Genomic DNA, 16,334 nt, shown 5'->3' with positions numbered 1-16,334 from the left:
TGTTTAACATGGTGTAACAGAAGAGTAAGTGTTCAATCCAAGCCTGCTCTTACCCTCATTATACTCTTCCTGTGTCCTCTCTGCCATATTACATTCCTTTAACACAGTTCCTGAATCCACTTAATACCCCTTCAACAATTGGAAATTTCTGTGTTTATCTTAGAGCCAATTATGTACTTTCAGGCAGTTAGTAAAGAGAAAAACTTAAAAGAAAGGGCTGAGTTAATTGCTCCAGAATGAAACTCTTTTTTTTTTTTTTCAGGGGAGAGCATGAACGCAGTCCCCCACTACCACAAATTAGGCAGTTGAGTTTCCCACATTTGGGAAAATCGCAGGGGTCAGCACACCCGGAGTGCAATGGGTGAGCCTCGCCCTGAGGAAACCACCTTCGTGATCATGGTATCTCCCCTGTCAGGTATGTATAGATGAAAGTCTTAAGTCATATAGTAAAGGCAAAAATAAGAGTCATACATGAACAACAAGAATTCCATCTCTATCTCCTGACAAGGTCATAAAGATCCAGGCTGGATGATGGATACAATTGTCTTTGTATACCAAACATGCTAGTGCAATGTCTGGATCTTTCCATAGCACTTTACACTTTAAATTTTTCTTATCTTGTCTTAGCAACAATACAGAAACCACCTAAACAACAGACATATGAATAAAGAAGTCATGAAATATACACAATGGAAAACAGTGCAGTTCAAAGAAACTGAAACTCAAACTGATAGCACAGTCTGGATACTGGAATGCAAAATGAGAAACCAGAGTAAGAGTGAAGTAGGGAACTCAGAGTTATGGGGGCTTGTGGGAGGGAGGAGGTGAGTAGTAACTATGTATACCAAGACCGTAAATGTCAACACCACTGAAAACACAATACCTTTTATATAATAAAATGTGTTTTCAGGCAGTTACCATGTCTGTGCTCAGTCAGTTCCATAAACTCACTCTGTTCTCAAACAAGATGTAAACCAAGCCCAGCCACACAGCTGAAAGCTGGCAATAACAGGGGGAGAGGGTGGATCAAGTCTGCAACCTGCCAAACCTATGCTTGCACCTATTACCCACAGTTGCCACTTGGTCAATAGCTCTGCTTCACCACTCCTCTATGAGTCTCTGCAGAGACATGAATTTGACCAAAACTCCAGGCAAGTCAGTATTTGGGCTGATATCACCAGGACTTTTTTGGAGTGAGTGCAGGCCTCCCTCCATCCTCCTCATACCCTGCCTTTTTATAATTCCGGAAGACCTAAAAACATGTCTCATAAAGGCACCAATATCAGTAATAATGCCTTGAATTCCAAGTTAGATACCAATGTGTTGCTGTTGTCACTTAATGCTTAGAAACAAAGGAATGATCACCTTGATTTAGGGTTAGAATTACAGTAATTTTCACAAATTGGCTTGTTGCTGTACTTTTCTCTCTCTTCTCTTTTTTCCTTTTTCTTTTTTAAATAATTTTGCTCTCACTTATCTGAAAATAAATGTATTCACTCTACTTATTTTTCTCTTCTTTTTTATTAATAATTTTGTTCTCCCTTATCTGGAAACATATGTATTATGATCAACTGTTAACTGTGGCTTCGCCACAATAACCATCCCCATGGTCAGAATCTGAAGCATTCTATATTTAGCCAAGGTTGAGGTCTTTGATTTTTAATCATCATCAATTTATTCAAAGTAGAAAACTGAAATCTTTAGGAGAACTGCAATTACATATATTTTGCCCATGATACATGTTCTTTAAAGAAAGTGAACTTTAAAAAAATGTTTTCAATTCTTTTTTGTCTCATGTTCTACGTGCTTTAAAATAAAAGGTACTTTAAAACTGAAAAATATTCATTTGTATTATGGGAATATAATATAAACAGAAATTCTAAAATGTATGGTTAATGAATTTCTAAATATAAACAAATACATACATGCATAATAATATGCAAATACATTTTCAAGTAAAGATCTCTCTAGTTAAAGATAACAATTTGGCTTTTCCGGATCCCACAGAGTTCTTTTGTACCTCTCTCCTCAATAATTTTTCTACACAACATTGAAGCTTTCTAAAAATTTTTCTAGTTAAAAATAAAGACAATGACTCTTAGCTTTGTTCATTCCACTGATATTTTGGAGAACTGATGTGGTTCACTGATGTTTAGATAAATAGTAATGGAAAAAGAAGCAAAAGCAGTGTACATGGTTCATTTCCAAAGTGAGAAAAATGTGCTGTTGCTCTCAACTAAACACTTTTTAAATTTTCTCATGAGGAATTTCTTTTTAATATTTAAAAAAATCATATCTAGAAAATATTTTAATTAGAATAGCAAATACCCGAAGACACCACTAACCTTTAAAAATGTTAACATGTCATGGATAACCATTACTAATACATAAGTTTAGTGGAAAGAAGCTACAGGTTGTTGAGCAAGAGGATCATTTGACCTGAATATTTATTTGTGGAGTCTTTATCTTTCTCACTTAGCATGAAAATAAGACACCAGCATAGACGTAAACAAGGGCAATAATGAGAGCTAACAACACTTCCCAGAAAAGGGAATTTTATATCTTTCTGAGAAAGTAGACTGGGTCATTTCAGGAAACTATAGACATGACTATTTAAATAGCTCTGCAGGTAGCTTTTGCTCCTCCAGTAAGCCACATAACACAAACCACACACAATAAATATCACTTGTGAAAACTAGACAGAATAAAGAGGCTTCACAAATGCAATAAAGTGAAGAAAGACAGAACCAAGAGGCTTTGCCACAATAACCATCCTCATGGTCAGAATCTGAAGTATTCTATATTTAGCCAAGGTTGAGGTCTTTGATTTTAATCATCATCAATTTATTCAAAGTAGAAAACTGAAATCTTTAGGAGAACTGCAATTACATATATTTTGCCCATCATTCAACAGCTGTCTAAAGATCTCAAGGACCAACTTTCTTTGCAACAAAATATAACCAAGGTTAGCTTTCAGCAAAGCAATATAGATAAAGGCTGAGGAGTCTGGATTTATGAGCATCTCTAATTTTTTCTACCCTAACATAATTTCTATTCAATATTCACTGTTGTCTAAAACCACAGATGACAAGAGAACGAGGCCTTGCTTTCAACTACCACCTGTTCGATAGCATCAAGTAATCCTGGTATGAAAACAGAAAAATCTAATATTTTCTTTCTCATTCTCATGGCCAGTATGACACACACATTTGGATACTTAAAATTCTTCCACAGCTAATTCATTTTGCACAAATTACCAACTTAAATTACTCTGCTATCATCTAAAGCTATAATGAACACTAGACTAGTTTTCCCATAGGTAAACTTATGAATGTCTCATGCATTGTTTGAGGTATGCTTACTTTAGAAGCTATCAACAAACATATCACATCTGTGGTCTCAAAACATTTACAACAACACTGTATGCTCTGAAATCTTAAATCCCAGCTTTGGTGTTAGCTAAATCCAATGTGGGGAATCAGTAACACACCCAGCTCTCTGCCTCCAGTTTCTTAGCTGTAAACCGAGAACAAGTATCCCATTAACTACCATCCAAGGTTCTTTAATGGATTGAATATAATAAGACAAACCCAACTAACTAAATAAGAGCACATCAAGATTGCATATTGAAGTGTAATAAGAAATCTTTGTGGAATGGACCTGAATAAGGAAGGTCTCTGAAATGTAATACTGATCAAAATAAGGAATCATCTCATTTAGGTGAGTTTCCTGGGGAGTGGGATCTAAGATGGATGTCTCTATGTAGAAAGTTTCTCAAGCAATACTGTCAGAATGAACAGTAAGCAAGAAATAAAGGCAAATACTGTGGGGAAAATGGGGAGCTAAACTGCCCTGCAACTAACTGCAGCTAATACCAAAGTATTCTCTGGCACAGGGATTGTCCTTTTAAGATGTACCACTGGAGTTAGGGGACTGCATTTTGTATTACTACATGTAGACTGTATAAAAAGTATGACATTGGATGAGTTCTCTCACCTCAGCTAATGGTAATTTCCTAGTGGAAGACTTAATTAGAAATGATTAACCATTGCTCAGTGAAGTAACTCATGAGGCTGGAGTGTGTGCTTGACATGCAGTAGTTCCAGTTCAATTTCTAGCAATACATGGTCCCCCAAGCACTTGGCAGGTGCAAACCCTAAGCCTGAGCACCATCAAGTTCACAGGTTAGACCACCCTCCTCTCTAAAAAAACCAAATAAAGAAAACAATCTATGAGCAACTAAGTAATAATGTATCTCTGTGCTGAATGGAGGGGCTTTAGCAGCACCCCGGATTCACCTCAGCCCATCATTCTCCCTCTCTTTTTCTTTTCTCTCCTTACATTCTAATTCTTATCACTTATGGAAACCATTATTTTTAGTCTTATAATCCAAAAGGTTGTTTTGTTTGTGACTCTTCCTGTCTGCTGGTTTCTTGGCCTGAGGAAAATAACGTGATGGCATAATAGTAGAATAAAGTTGGGAAGAACTGTAATAATGTCCCTTGAAAACTATTGTCCTCTTCTTGGGTAAGATACTCTGAAGCAGCATTTCTCAACATGGGGGCACATAGCTTCTGAAGGTCCCCAGCTATTTCAAGGGGCCACAGGTGAACATAACATTAAGTGGGTTAGGGAATAAGTCAAAGACAAGGGGCCACTAGTAGGAAAGGGGCCTCAAGAAGGAAACAAGGTCAGAAAGATCCATGTTCAGAAAAGGGTTGAGAAACACTAATTTAAACTCACAGGTCTGAGATTCGTGGGGAAAGAAGGTTCAGATTCTTTGAATAGGCTTGATGAAATGAATGGTTTGTACTCCCAACCTTTGATGCTTAAAGCCATGACTTGGATAGACATGGTCCTTCCAATTAGTGCCTGTTTCTCTCCAAGTCTGAAACTCAAAGCCAACCAGTTTCTGATATTCTGTTACTTCCTACCCCAGCTGACTACCAGTTAAATTATTACAACAGAATGACAATAGGATAGGGATTATCCACTATTGCCTGGCAGTGACAGCAAGCAAGCTCTGAGGTCACACTTAAGACAGCTTTCTTGGAACACTTCTGTTATCAAGTCCTTTAAGCGAGTCTCCCTAGAAAACAGGTTCCGAATGAAAAATTGTGTAAAGAAAGGTTATAGGGGAAGTTTTGAGATGGACACTTGGCATCACAGGGGAAGAAGGAGTCAGGTGTGGTGGAGAGATGAATTGTAATTTTCAAGTTTTTTTGTTTTGTTTTGTTGTTTTTGTTTTTGTTTTTGGGCCACACCTGGTAGTGCTCAGAGGTCACTCCTGGCTGTCTGCTCAGAAATAGCTCCTGGCAGGCACCAGGGACCATATGGAACACTGGGATTCAAACCAACCACCTTTGGTCCTGGATCGGCTGCTTGCAAGGCAAACACCACTGTGCTATCTCTCTGGGTCAAGTTTTAACCAAGGATTCAACATCACAAGTCATTTCTGAATTTGGTATGGGTCTTCCTGTTAATAATGGTATGGAGCCTTTATTCTCATGTGTATTGACTGCCCCTATGAGAATACATGATCTAGCGGTAGAAAAATTTTTGGTTGAAAGCAGATCCCATAAAGGAACTTAGCTTAACACCATCAGACTCCATATTTCCCATCAACTGGGAGAAATCACTTGATTATAATAAAAGATCTGAGCAGTACCCATAGTAACTATCTATTCTGTATTATAAACACACACATTTTCTTCTCTGTATGTGTATGGATCTGTTTACCTCTATCTTTAAGAAGCAATGCTTCTTTTACTGCATATTTCTAAGAAAATAAGGCATCCCATTTTGAAGAAAATGTTGAAAACATCTACCACAAAAGAAAAGTACATAAATTATTTCAGTTAAGGACAGGGTCAAGAATGTAAATGTTTTTGCCATATAAATCCCCAATATAGTATCTAACAGAGATAACTGTAGGTTCAAAATATTTAACTGCACAAACATAGACAAGGAGCCTACTATGATAACATTTCCTGCAGAAAATGCCCAGGGTTGGAGAAAAGGATTACAAGTTAGTATATGTCAAAACTATAAGACAACTACTAATAAAGCAAATGAGGTTAGCCTCTATTAATAGACTTTTGCTAGCAGATGTAACATTTCCACCATATATACCAAATGGACAAACATATCTGGAGAGATATACAACTTCAGTGTAAATTTTTTTCAATGTTTTGCTTTTCTTTATTTTAAACTTTAAATAATTTTCTTTATTAAATAACCATGATTTAAAAAGTTATTGATAGTTGACTTTTAGACATACAATATTTTAACACCAATTCCAACACCATTGTCCTTGTTCCTCCACCAGTATTTCTATGCTCCCTTCAGCTCCCTGCCCCCAGCCTCAAAATTTTAAAACACAATTAAAATGAAAAACCAGACCAAGTCCTAAGAACAGCTATCACAAGACTCAAAAACTGCCTCATAAATGAAAAAGTGCAGCAGTTGGATCTCTCCAGAAGGAGAGACCCTCAGAAAGAAGAACTGAGTAGACAGGACTAGGACAGAGGAGTAAAAAATATAGGATATTGAGTTTAGCTAAATATGTTGAAGAACTTTCCAGCAGTTTTACCTGACTAACAAGGTGGTCAGCATTCCTGACTTCCCAAGGAGTGTCCAAATCAAGAATCACCTCAAGGATTGCAGGAATGCTCCCTCCCACCTGGAGTACACAACTTTAAATCTCATATCAAAAAGATAGTACAGGTTCAGGGCACTTACTTAACACCAGCTGACCCCTATTTGATTCTCAGCACCACAAGGAGTTCTGACTACTCTGGGGAGTGATCCCTGAGTCAGAAGTAAGCTTCGAATAGTAAAATCTTGTTTTTCTAAGGCCAGGTACTAAGAACATTCCAGTTATGGCGTTAGAGATAGTACAGGGAGGGGAAATGCTAGTGGGGTGGTGGTAAGGTGCTTGTCTTGCATTCAGTCAACCCTAGTTTGATCCCTCCACTACATATGCTCCCCGTACCATCTCAGCACTGCTAGATATAGCCCAATGCTCCCCTAAAATAGAAAATAAAACCAAATAAAAAGAGTACTTTTATTATTGCATTAAGGGAAGGAGCGGTTATCAAAAACAAAAAAGACAAAAAAAAAAAAAAAACAGGCTACTTGGTCCTATTTTTTTTTTCCTTAAACATCTCTATTATGTATGAAACTTTTCCATGCTTAGCAATAGGGCAGGAATCTTGCCTCTATTATTCCACCTTGACAAGAAAACAAAAGCATTGATAAACAACATCTAAGAGATAAATTGGTATGGAGCTCATTAACAAACCAACACAAAGCAGGTAATTCTTATCTCTTACATAGGTGTGTGCATCCAGTCTTTCCCAAGAGCTCACCAGCATCTCTGTGAGCTCATGTAAATAGTCTCTACCTTGGGACCCAGTTCCCAGGTCTGGGGATAAATACAGGAACTGGAACAAAATAAGTTTTCTATCTCCTTCAGCCTAAATATTCTCATAGCTGAAGGGAGGAGGTATTGCTTTCATTAAAAACATCTTAAAAATCATTTGTTACTCAAAAGCAGCTGTTTGTTTTTTCCTATATGAAATACTTGGGGGCAGATCTGTATACTGTTAAAATTTATGAATTAGTAAAATACCTGAAAGACAAGAAAAGATAAAGAACTTCCAGGAAGAAATATCTTCTAAAATAGTAAGAGTTTTGTGTTCGGTTTAGTTTTATTCTCTTTTATTGCCTGTAAGTTTATAAATAATCCAATACTCAGTGTTAAATCTATGTAACAAAAAGGAAATCAGCTGATATTGTTGAAAGCAATATTCTATTTTAAAGTAATTCTTCTTAAAAGTGAGGTTTATAAGGAAACATTTTGGTAGAAGAAGTAAGAGTTAGGACTAGAAAGATAGTACAGATATAGGGTACTTGCCTTACATGTAAATTAATGCAAATGAATAGGAAATGACATCCATTAATATCCTCATCTGATCTGCCATATACCTGTGTCTAGTTTTTATTTAAAAAGCTGTTTTCAGATAGAGAGAGGCATCTGGGTATCATAGGTGTGGGAAATGCTTTTTATCAGCTAAGGTCATTTTATGCAGATGGTAGAAAATGAGAAAGTAATTTATTCCCATAGGGCAGCGATCAGTACTGCCATAAAGACTGAGCAACATTTGGACAAGATTTCATTTATTACAGCTGACATATTTATTTTCTGGGACTCCTGGTCCTGCTGTTTTGATTTTCAGTAAAAGATAAAAATGTATTTGTGAAAAGTCATCAGATACCAATATTTTGCTGATAACGTTTTTCGAGAAGATTGCATAGGTCATGCTGCACTTGGCTTACTGATTTTAATTGCAAAATAAAGATCTAAGAAATAATTAGCTCAGCAATTTCTGGCCTCAATTCAGTAATGCAGTCTTTCTGCTTCTATTGCACCACAGGATCTGCAATTCTACAAACATTTATGAGGGAGTTTTTCCAATTTAAGTTTAAAAAAAAGTCCTAAATCCTCAACCTAAACATAACCTTAACAAATACTAACCCTTGTTGCTAAGTCTAATATAGCACCTTAAACCAAACAGTAACCTGTAATCTTAATTTTATCACTTAACCCTAACACTGCACCATAATCTAACTCCTAACCCTAACCATAAACACTGACCCTATCTCTAATTCTTCCTTAAACCTATCCCTTTCTAGTCTGAATTCAAATCCAGCCCTACTCAAAAAAAAAGAAGAAAGAAAAAGAAAGAAAAAATGTAGTCCAAAAGAGTTTAGATAAGGTGACAAAAGAGTGTCACAAAATCAAATTATAAGTCATATTGTCTAAAAAGAAATCTAGTGATTTTTAAATTAGAGCAGCAACTCTTGTTCTTGACAGAACCCTGGAACCCCCTGGAAGTTGTTTAAAGTTCTGCTGTCCAGGCTGAGAAATGGGCTCTACAGCGGAGCACAAGCTCACAAGAGTGAGGATTTGAGTTTGATCCTGGCTCTGCCCAAGATAATTATAATTAGTTCATCTAGTTCATCTCACGTGCCATTCTGGGGTTGCTGTACATCCCAACTTGAAAATGTTATTTCATTTTACTCTTTCACTGTTCTTCCTTTGTATCTGGAGAAGCCCATGGTCTCCTTAGCATTAATAACTTCTCTCAAGAAAACTATTTTGGGGGTGGTTAGTTTGTTGAATGAGGGGTATCTCCAATAGTGCACAGGATTAACTCCTGACTCTGCTCAGAAATCATTCCTGGTAGGACTTAGGGAACTATATGTTGTGCCAGAAATAGAATCCAGATTGGCTTTTTTTTTTTTTTTTGGTTTTTGGTTCACACCTGGAAGCGCTCAGGGGTACTCCTGGCTCCACACTCAGAAATCGCTCATGGCATGCTCAGGGGACCATATGGGATGCCAGGATTTGAATCATCAACCTTCTGCATGAAAGGCAAACGTCTTACCTCCATGCTATCTCTCTGGCCCCCAAGATTGGCCATTTTAAGGGATGTGCCCTACCATCTATACTATCTCTTCAGCCTCTCAATAAAACTATTTACTTCAAAAATTCACATGTTCAGAGGACAGAGTGATAGCACACAATGGGTAGGATGTTTGCCTTGTATACAGCCATCCCAGGTTTAATTCCCCAGCATCCCATATGGTGTCCAGAATTTGCCAGGAGTCATTTCTGAGCACAGAGCCAGGAGTAACCCCTGATCATTTCCAGGTCTGGCCCCTAAACAAAAACAAAAAAAAATTGTATGTCCAGGATCTAGGAGATAATTCAGAAGATATAACATAGGGTTACACATTCTTAGCATATATGAAGTTCAAGGTTTAGCCCCAACACCACATGGTCCTATGTAGTTCTGATGGTTCCTCAGTATGTAATCTCTGATCCAAGAAGCTCTACATTGCCTGAAAATCAGACCTTCACTCTGAGCTTTACATCCCAGGGAACAGCCCAGCAGATGTGGTCCCTACCACATTTGTTGGGTTAACCCTATGAGAATGAATAAAAATCCCCATGAGAAGGCCATAGGTATGGCTCCTCCAAAAAAATTCCAAGAAACAGCCAAAACTGGGCATCATTGCTATAGATTCTTTTTTTTTTTTTGGGCCACACCCATTTGACGCTCAGGGGTTACTCCTGGCTATGAGCTCAGAAATCGCCCCTGGCTTGGGGGGACCATATGGGATGCCGTGGGATCGAACTGCTGTTCGTCCTACGCTAGCGCTTGCAAGGCAGACACCTTACCTCTAGCGCCACCTTCCCGGCCCCACAAATAGATTCTTAAAATGACCAAATACTTAATTGTGTTACCTTCACCTAAGCTCAGTGGAGAAAAGAAGAATGAGAAATAAAACCAAAGATAACTGAATCACTTCCTAACTGGATGACTAAGGCAAAGTCATCAGTTTCACCACTACCTGAAGAAGATTTGAGATGAGTGAACCAAGGAAAGCCTTGAACTCATTTCTTAACACATCAAAGCACCAGAAAATAAATCTTCTGTCTTGACTAGCCCCCATCAAATGTTTTAGGGAAGTGTTGTTTCAGACCATATGGGTCAGAAGTAATTAGATCAAATCATGGGGTCTACTAGTTCCCAAACTACATGTGTGTCCAATCTTTCCCCCCACAACAGACAATAAATGGCCCAGGCTCTTCAGCTCACTAGTGAATCTCACCTAAGCTCATCTAAAAATCGGGCATTTGAGAACACAAACAGATGGGAAACAGGCATATGGAAAAAGCATTTGTCAACACTTACTCTCAGGGAAATGAGAATCCAGACAGCAGTGAAATGACACCACACACCAATGTGAATGCTGTTGTGTGTATCTGTATTTTCATTCATTTCCAGTAAATACTCCTCTGTGATCATTAGCCACAATGTGTTCATCCATTTCCGAAAGCTGACATTTCTGTGCTTCTGTTTGTGGCTACTTGACAATAGTAGCACTAAAATCCTCTATCTGATATTCTAAAAGGTGTTTGGTTAACATTTGGTGAGAGCTCTGGATACCATATCTCATTGATGGATTCCCTAAAAGACTTAAGTTTTCTCCCCACATTCTCCCCGAATCAAGCGAGTCCAAGGCAATTTTCGAAGAGAAGGGGCAAGTAATTTTTTACTGAAGTGTGGCACTTTGAGGTAACATCATTGGCTCTGACTGCCGCCTTTCAGAATCTTCATGTTACCTCTGTCTCCTGACCTGCCTGCTATCTCATCCACCTGCTCTCAGAATTTGAAAGACAGAATCCTAATTAGTTTAAACCCAGTAATTTATTACTAGACTTAAGTCATCTTTAACTGAAGAGAATTTTAGCCACTGAGATAAATTATGTAAATTCCTACAGATATTCTTATTTAGCATTTATGTTTGACATATATATTGCTGCCTTGTGCATATAGGGAGACACAATGACACATACACATATATGCACAACTCTCTCAATTAAAATTATGGTGTCAGATTGGAGAGATAGTAAGAGGTTAAGTCACTTGCCTAGAATGGAGCAGTGGTAGCAACCACCAAATGAATCTTCGCACCACATATAGTCCTCCAAAGCTTTGATAACAGTGATCATTGCTCACCAATTTAGGATTAATCCCTAAGCACAGAGCCAAGTGTGGTTCCTAAACTCTGCTGGTGTGCGTTCTCCTTCCAAAAGAAACTAGCAACAAAAATAAAAATTTCTCTGTCAACTAACATGAACAAAGTTAAAGAATGAGAGAAGTAGAATGCCTGTTATGAATACAAGCAGAGGAGGAAGAAGAGGGGGGCATTGGTGGTGGGAATGTTGCCTTGGTGAAAGGGGTATTCTGTTTATGACTGAAACCCAACTACAAACATGTTTGTAATCATGGTGCTTAAATAAAGATTTATATATAAAAAAAATTCCTGTGTCAACAGCTACCCAGTTTGTTTTCTCTCACTATATCAGACATAAAAATGTTTTATTTAGAAAAAAAAAGAAAGAAAACTCCATGCATTGTCCTTGTAATGATCGTTTAAAGTTATTTTAGAAGAGAGTCCAAGGTTTTTGCCTATAATTATAACACTGTAGTCTCACCAACATTTAAAGATTATTTCAGCCCTCACATTGTTCAATGACCCCAAACAAATAAATTCTTTTGAATTAGGTGCAGCCTTATTCCAGGAAAGTAAAAATACAACGTGTATGGGGAATCTGAGAGAAATATCAGCCTATCAAAAAACTCCATACCCATATGTGTTTTTCTGAGTATTTTGACACATTGACTCTAGCGCATACCACTGGTGCTCACACCTAAATATAGATTAATAGGGCTGGAGAGATACCACAGCGGTAGAGCATTTGCCTTGGAAGGACCAATGGTGGTTCGAATCCCAACATCCATATATAGTCCCCAGTGCCTGCCAGGAGCGATTTCTGAGCAGAGAGCCAGGAGTAACCCCTAAGTGCCACCAGATATGGCTAAAAATATGTAGATACAGATATAAATTAATAAACATAAAACATCTATGTGCTGGAGCTGAAGATATAGTATACTGGACAGAGTGCTCTCCTTGTATGTGGCCAAATAGAGTTCAATCCCCAGGATCACATATGTTCCCCCAAGTACTATCAGGAGGATTTCCAGAGTGCAGAGGCAGGAGAACACACTGCTGGCTCCAAACCCCTGCTGTTCACCACAGTCCTAGAGTTCCCTTAGATCAGGGGTCTCAAACTCGCGGCCTGTGGGCCTTTTGCAGCCCTCCATACAACATTTTGTGGCCCACGGCCGGTCTTCAAATATCACAGTATTCGCAATTATTCACTTACCGAATAATCACAATAAAAATCACATTAGTAAAAAAAAAAAATTGCATTGAACATTCGCATACCCCAAGCAGTTCCATTCGGTGTATGCGAATGTTTAATGCGATTTTTTGCGATATTTTTTTCTTACTAATGCGATTTTTTATTGTGAATATTCGGTAAGCGAATAATCGTGAATACTTTGTGCCTAGCGCAGACATCATTTCCGCTGCTCCTGCCCGCTGGCCCATACATTATCGGAGGCCTAAGGGAGAGAAGGGAGAGAAGTTTATTACAGAATTAGATTTTGTCATACCTTCATAAGGACTTCATCAAAGCCTGCAGTGAAGAGAAAGATTGATGACGAGCCCAGACAATTTCAGGAAAAGTGGGAGACATAGTATTTCTTTGTTGACCACAGGGCATCCATCCCCACATGTCTTATTTGCTCAGAGAAAGTTGCAGTGCACAAGGAATACAACTTGAAACATCATTATTCAATTAAACATGCTGAGGAATGTGCAAAATATCAAAGAAATGAGAGAGCCAAGCGGGTTGCCAGTCTTAAAGCATGTCTAATGAGGCAACAAGATTTCTTCAAGAAAGCAACCAAAGAGAATGTTGCATCAGTAGAAGCTAGTTACATGCTTAGTGAGATGATTACTAATGCAGGGAAACCATTCACAGAAGGAGAGTTTGTTGAAAAAATGCATGTTACAGGCTGCAAGTATTATCTGTCCGGAAAAGAAAGGTCAGTTTAGCAAAATCAGTCTTTCTGCCAACACTGTGGCAGAGTGCATTTCTGACATGTCAAGTGACATTTATCATCAACTGTGTGAAAAAGCCAAATGTTTTGATGCATACTCAGTTGCTCTTGACGAGGGCACAGATACAACAGACACTGCACAGCTCACAATTTATGTCAGTGGTGTTGATTGCAATTTTGAATTGACAGAGGAGCTGCTCACAATAATTCCAATGCATGGCCAGACCACCGCTAATGAGATATTTCGGCATCTGTGTGATGCCATTGAGAATGCAGATTTGCCATGGAAGAGGTTTGTTGGAATAATAACCAATGGAGCTCCATTGATGACAGGGAGGAAAAATGGACTGGTGGCACTTGTTCAAAAAAATTTTAAGAGGAGGGTGTAGAGAAGACCATTGCTCTTCACTGCATTATCCATCAGCAGGCCCTTTGCAGTAGATGCCTGCCCTGTGACAATGTGATGTCTGTTGTTGTGAGATGCATCAACCAAATCAGATCCAGGGGCTTAAAGCACAGGAGGTTCTGTGCTTTTTTAGAGGAAATGGAGTCAGAATATGGAGATGTGCTCTATTAGACTGAGGTACGTTGGCTCAGCAGGGGAAATGTCCTGAAAAGATTTTTTTGAGTTGAGAGAAGAAGTGAAAGCCTTCATGGAGAAGGATAGGAATGCTGTTTCTGAGTTGAGTGATCACAAATGGCTCATGGACTTAGCTTTTCTTGTTGACATCACACATAAGCTGAATATACTAAACAAGATGTTACAAGGCCCAGGGCAGCTTATAAGTGCTGCCTATGACAACGTGAGAGCATTCTCCACAAAACTTGTGTTATGGAAATCCCAGCTCTCTCAGACAAACCTTTGCCATTTCCCAGCTTGCAAGGAACTTGTGGATGCAGGCATACTATTCAGTGGTGAGAAATATGTTGATGCTATTTTTAAGCTAGAGAAGGAATTTGATCACAGATTTGCAGACTTCAAAAAGCACAGAGCCACTTTCCAAATTTTTGTGGACCCCTTTTCCTTTGATGTGCAAGATGCCCCTCCTGTGCTTCAAATGGAGCTCATTGACCTACAATGCAACTCTGATCTCAAAGCCAAGTTCAGGGAGATTAGTGGAAAAGCATACATGCATGGGCAATTTTTGAGAGAATCACCCCCCAACTTCCCTGAGCTTTCCTGAATGTTCAAGCGCACCATGTGCCTTTTTGGGAGCACATATTTGTGTGAAAAGTTATTCTCCACATTGAACTTCAATAAGTCAAAGTACAGGTCTAGACTTAATGATGATCATCTTCAAGCCATACTGAGATTCTCAACTGCTTCCTCTCTAAAACCAAATGTGGTTCAGATTTGTGAGAAGAAACGCTGTCAAGTCTCTGGCAGCAAGGAATAGGCAAAAGATGCCATGTTCAGAAGAACTGTTCATGATCTTCACTCAATGTTCTATTCATGTTCAGAAGAAATAATTAAAATTGTTAATAATGACATTTGAGGACTTTTTTGTGAAATCCCTTATGCGGCCCTGCCTCACCCCAACTTTGCTTCCTGCAACCCCCAGGTAAATTGAGTTTGAGACCCCTGCCTTAGATCCTTGCTGCATGCTCTCCATCTGCCTCTGGTTCCCAATCATCTCCACAAACTCATCCCCTGCCTTTCAGCTCTCTCCTGTCAACCAGTTTTTTCTATCCTGCAGCTGCTTTATAGAGCAAAGTCACACCCGGCCTCTGACCCAACCCTGACCCTCCTTCACCTCAGCAGTGCTACCACACAAGCCTTCAGTGAGCAATTGCTCCTGACTCCTCGTACAGCTTCTCCAAACCAACCCTTGAGTCGTGGGCCAATGTTATTCTCCTGGTGAGGTCATCCATGTCAGTTTCCTCCACAGCGCCCACTTCCCAGCCCACGCTTGTCTCTATTTTCATCTGTGCCCATCTGTGCCTGTTTCCTTCTCATTCCAGAAGCACTGACCTTCCTTTCCTGGTTGCCAGCTAGTTCCTTCACCTGTGCCAGCACATTCCACCCCACCGGGAGTACAGAATCACCCTGTGCTTGCTCACTCTCTCCTGTGCTATTTCCTCTAAGAAATTTGCATCTTAAAACCCAATTGCAAGGTTTGGCTCTCCCTACTTCTCTTTTCTCTATTAGCCATTCTTTCTCAGAGAAGAGAAAAATTCAACCTGGCACCACTTCTCACCTCCAGTCCATCTCCCCCAGATTGGAATCTGGATTCCAGTTCTGCCAATTTTCTCCAGGGTCTCTGGCCAAACCGTGGCACCCTCCCTTTTCTGTACCTCCTGAGAGGCTTGAGCTCCCTGAAACTCTTACCCAACCCTCAATACTGAGCACAGTCCCATTGGACACTAACCAGTGTCCATTCCCAAGTTCCTGTTTTCTATCCACACTAGCAGCTGTCAGGAACATGTCTATATGCCCTTGTAAACAGCTCCACATTGACTTCACACCACCCCCTCCACGTCCTCACTCACCCCAACATTCTTCCTATCTTTTATGGAGTGAATGCAATCCCCATCTGTCTGATGCCACCCAAGTAAAAGCATGAAAGCTTCTCTCTACCTTCAGTCAGTCCCTGAGGCAGCTAGAAACTGTCTCATTAATATCATCGCCATCTCTTCCTTCCTCTATATCCTCACAGCTTCTGTCTCAATTTGACTTTCTGTTGTTTAGAGGAATAAGAACCTATATTCGATGATAGCACTACATCTGGGAATTTATTGGTTGCAATTATCACAATGAGGGATAATGGAAAGACCGTATTTTTACAT

The 16,334-nt window shown here is 39.2% G+C and overlaps 1 non-coding gene across 1 annotated transcript; it reads right to left on the bottom strand.

Annotated features, from left to right (window-relative positions):
* Nucleotides 1-259: 259 nt before the first annotated feature.
* Nucleotides 260-423, bottom strand: LOC126002737 (U1 spliceosomal RNA). The gene has a single exon (XR_007493392.1). It is a non-coding gene; the product is annotated as a U1 spliceosomal RNA (small nuclear RNA).
* Between the last annotated feature and the right edge of the window lie 15,911 nt (nucleotides 424-16,334).

Source organism: Suncus etruscus, chromosome 2, assembly GCF_024139225.1.
Source record: "Suncus etruscus isolate mSunEtr1 chromosome 2, mSunEtr1.pri.cur, whole genome shotgun sequence".
Classification (NCBI taxonomy): domain Eukaryota; kingdom Metazoa; phylum Chordata; class Mammalia; order Eulipotyphla; family Soricidae; genus Suncus; species Suncus etruscus.
This window is presented reverse-complemented; position numbering and strand designations above follow the sequence as displayed.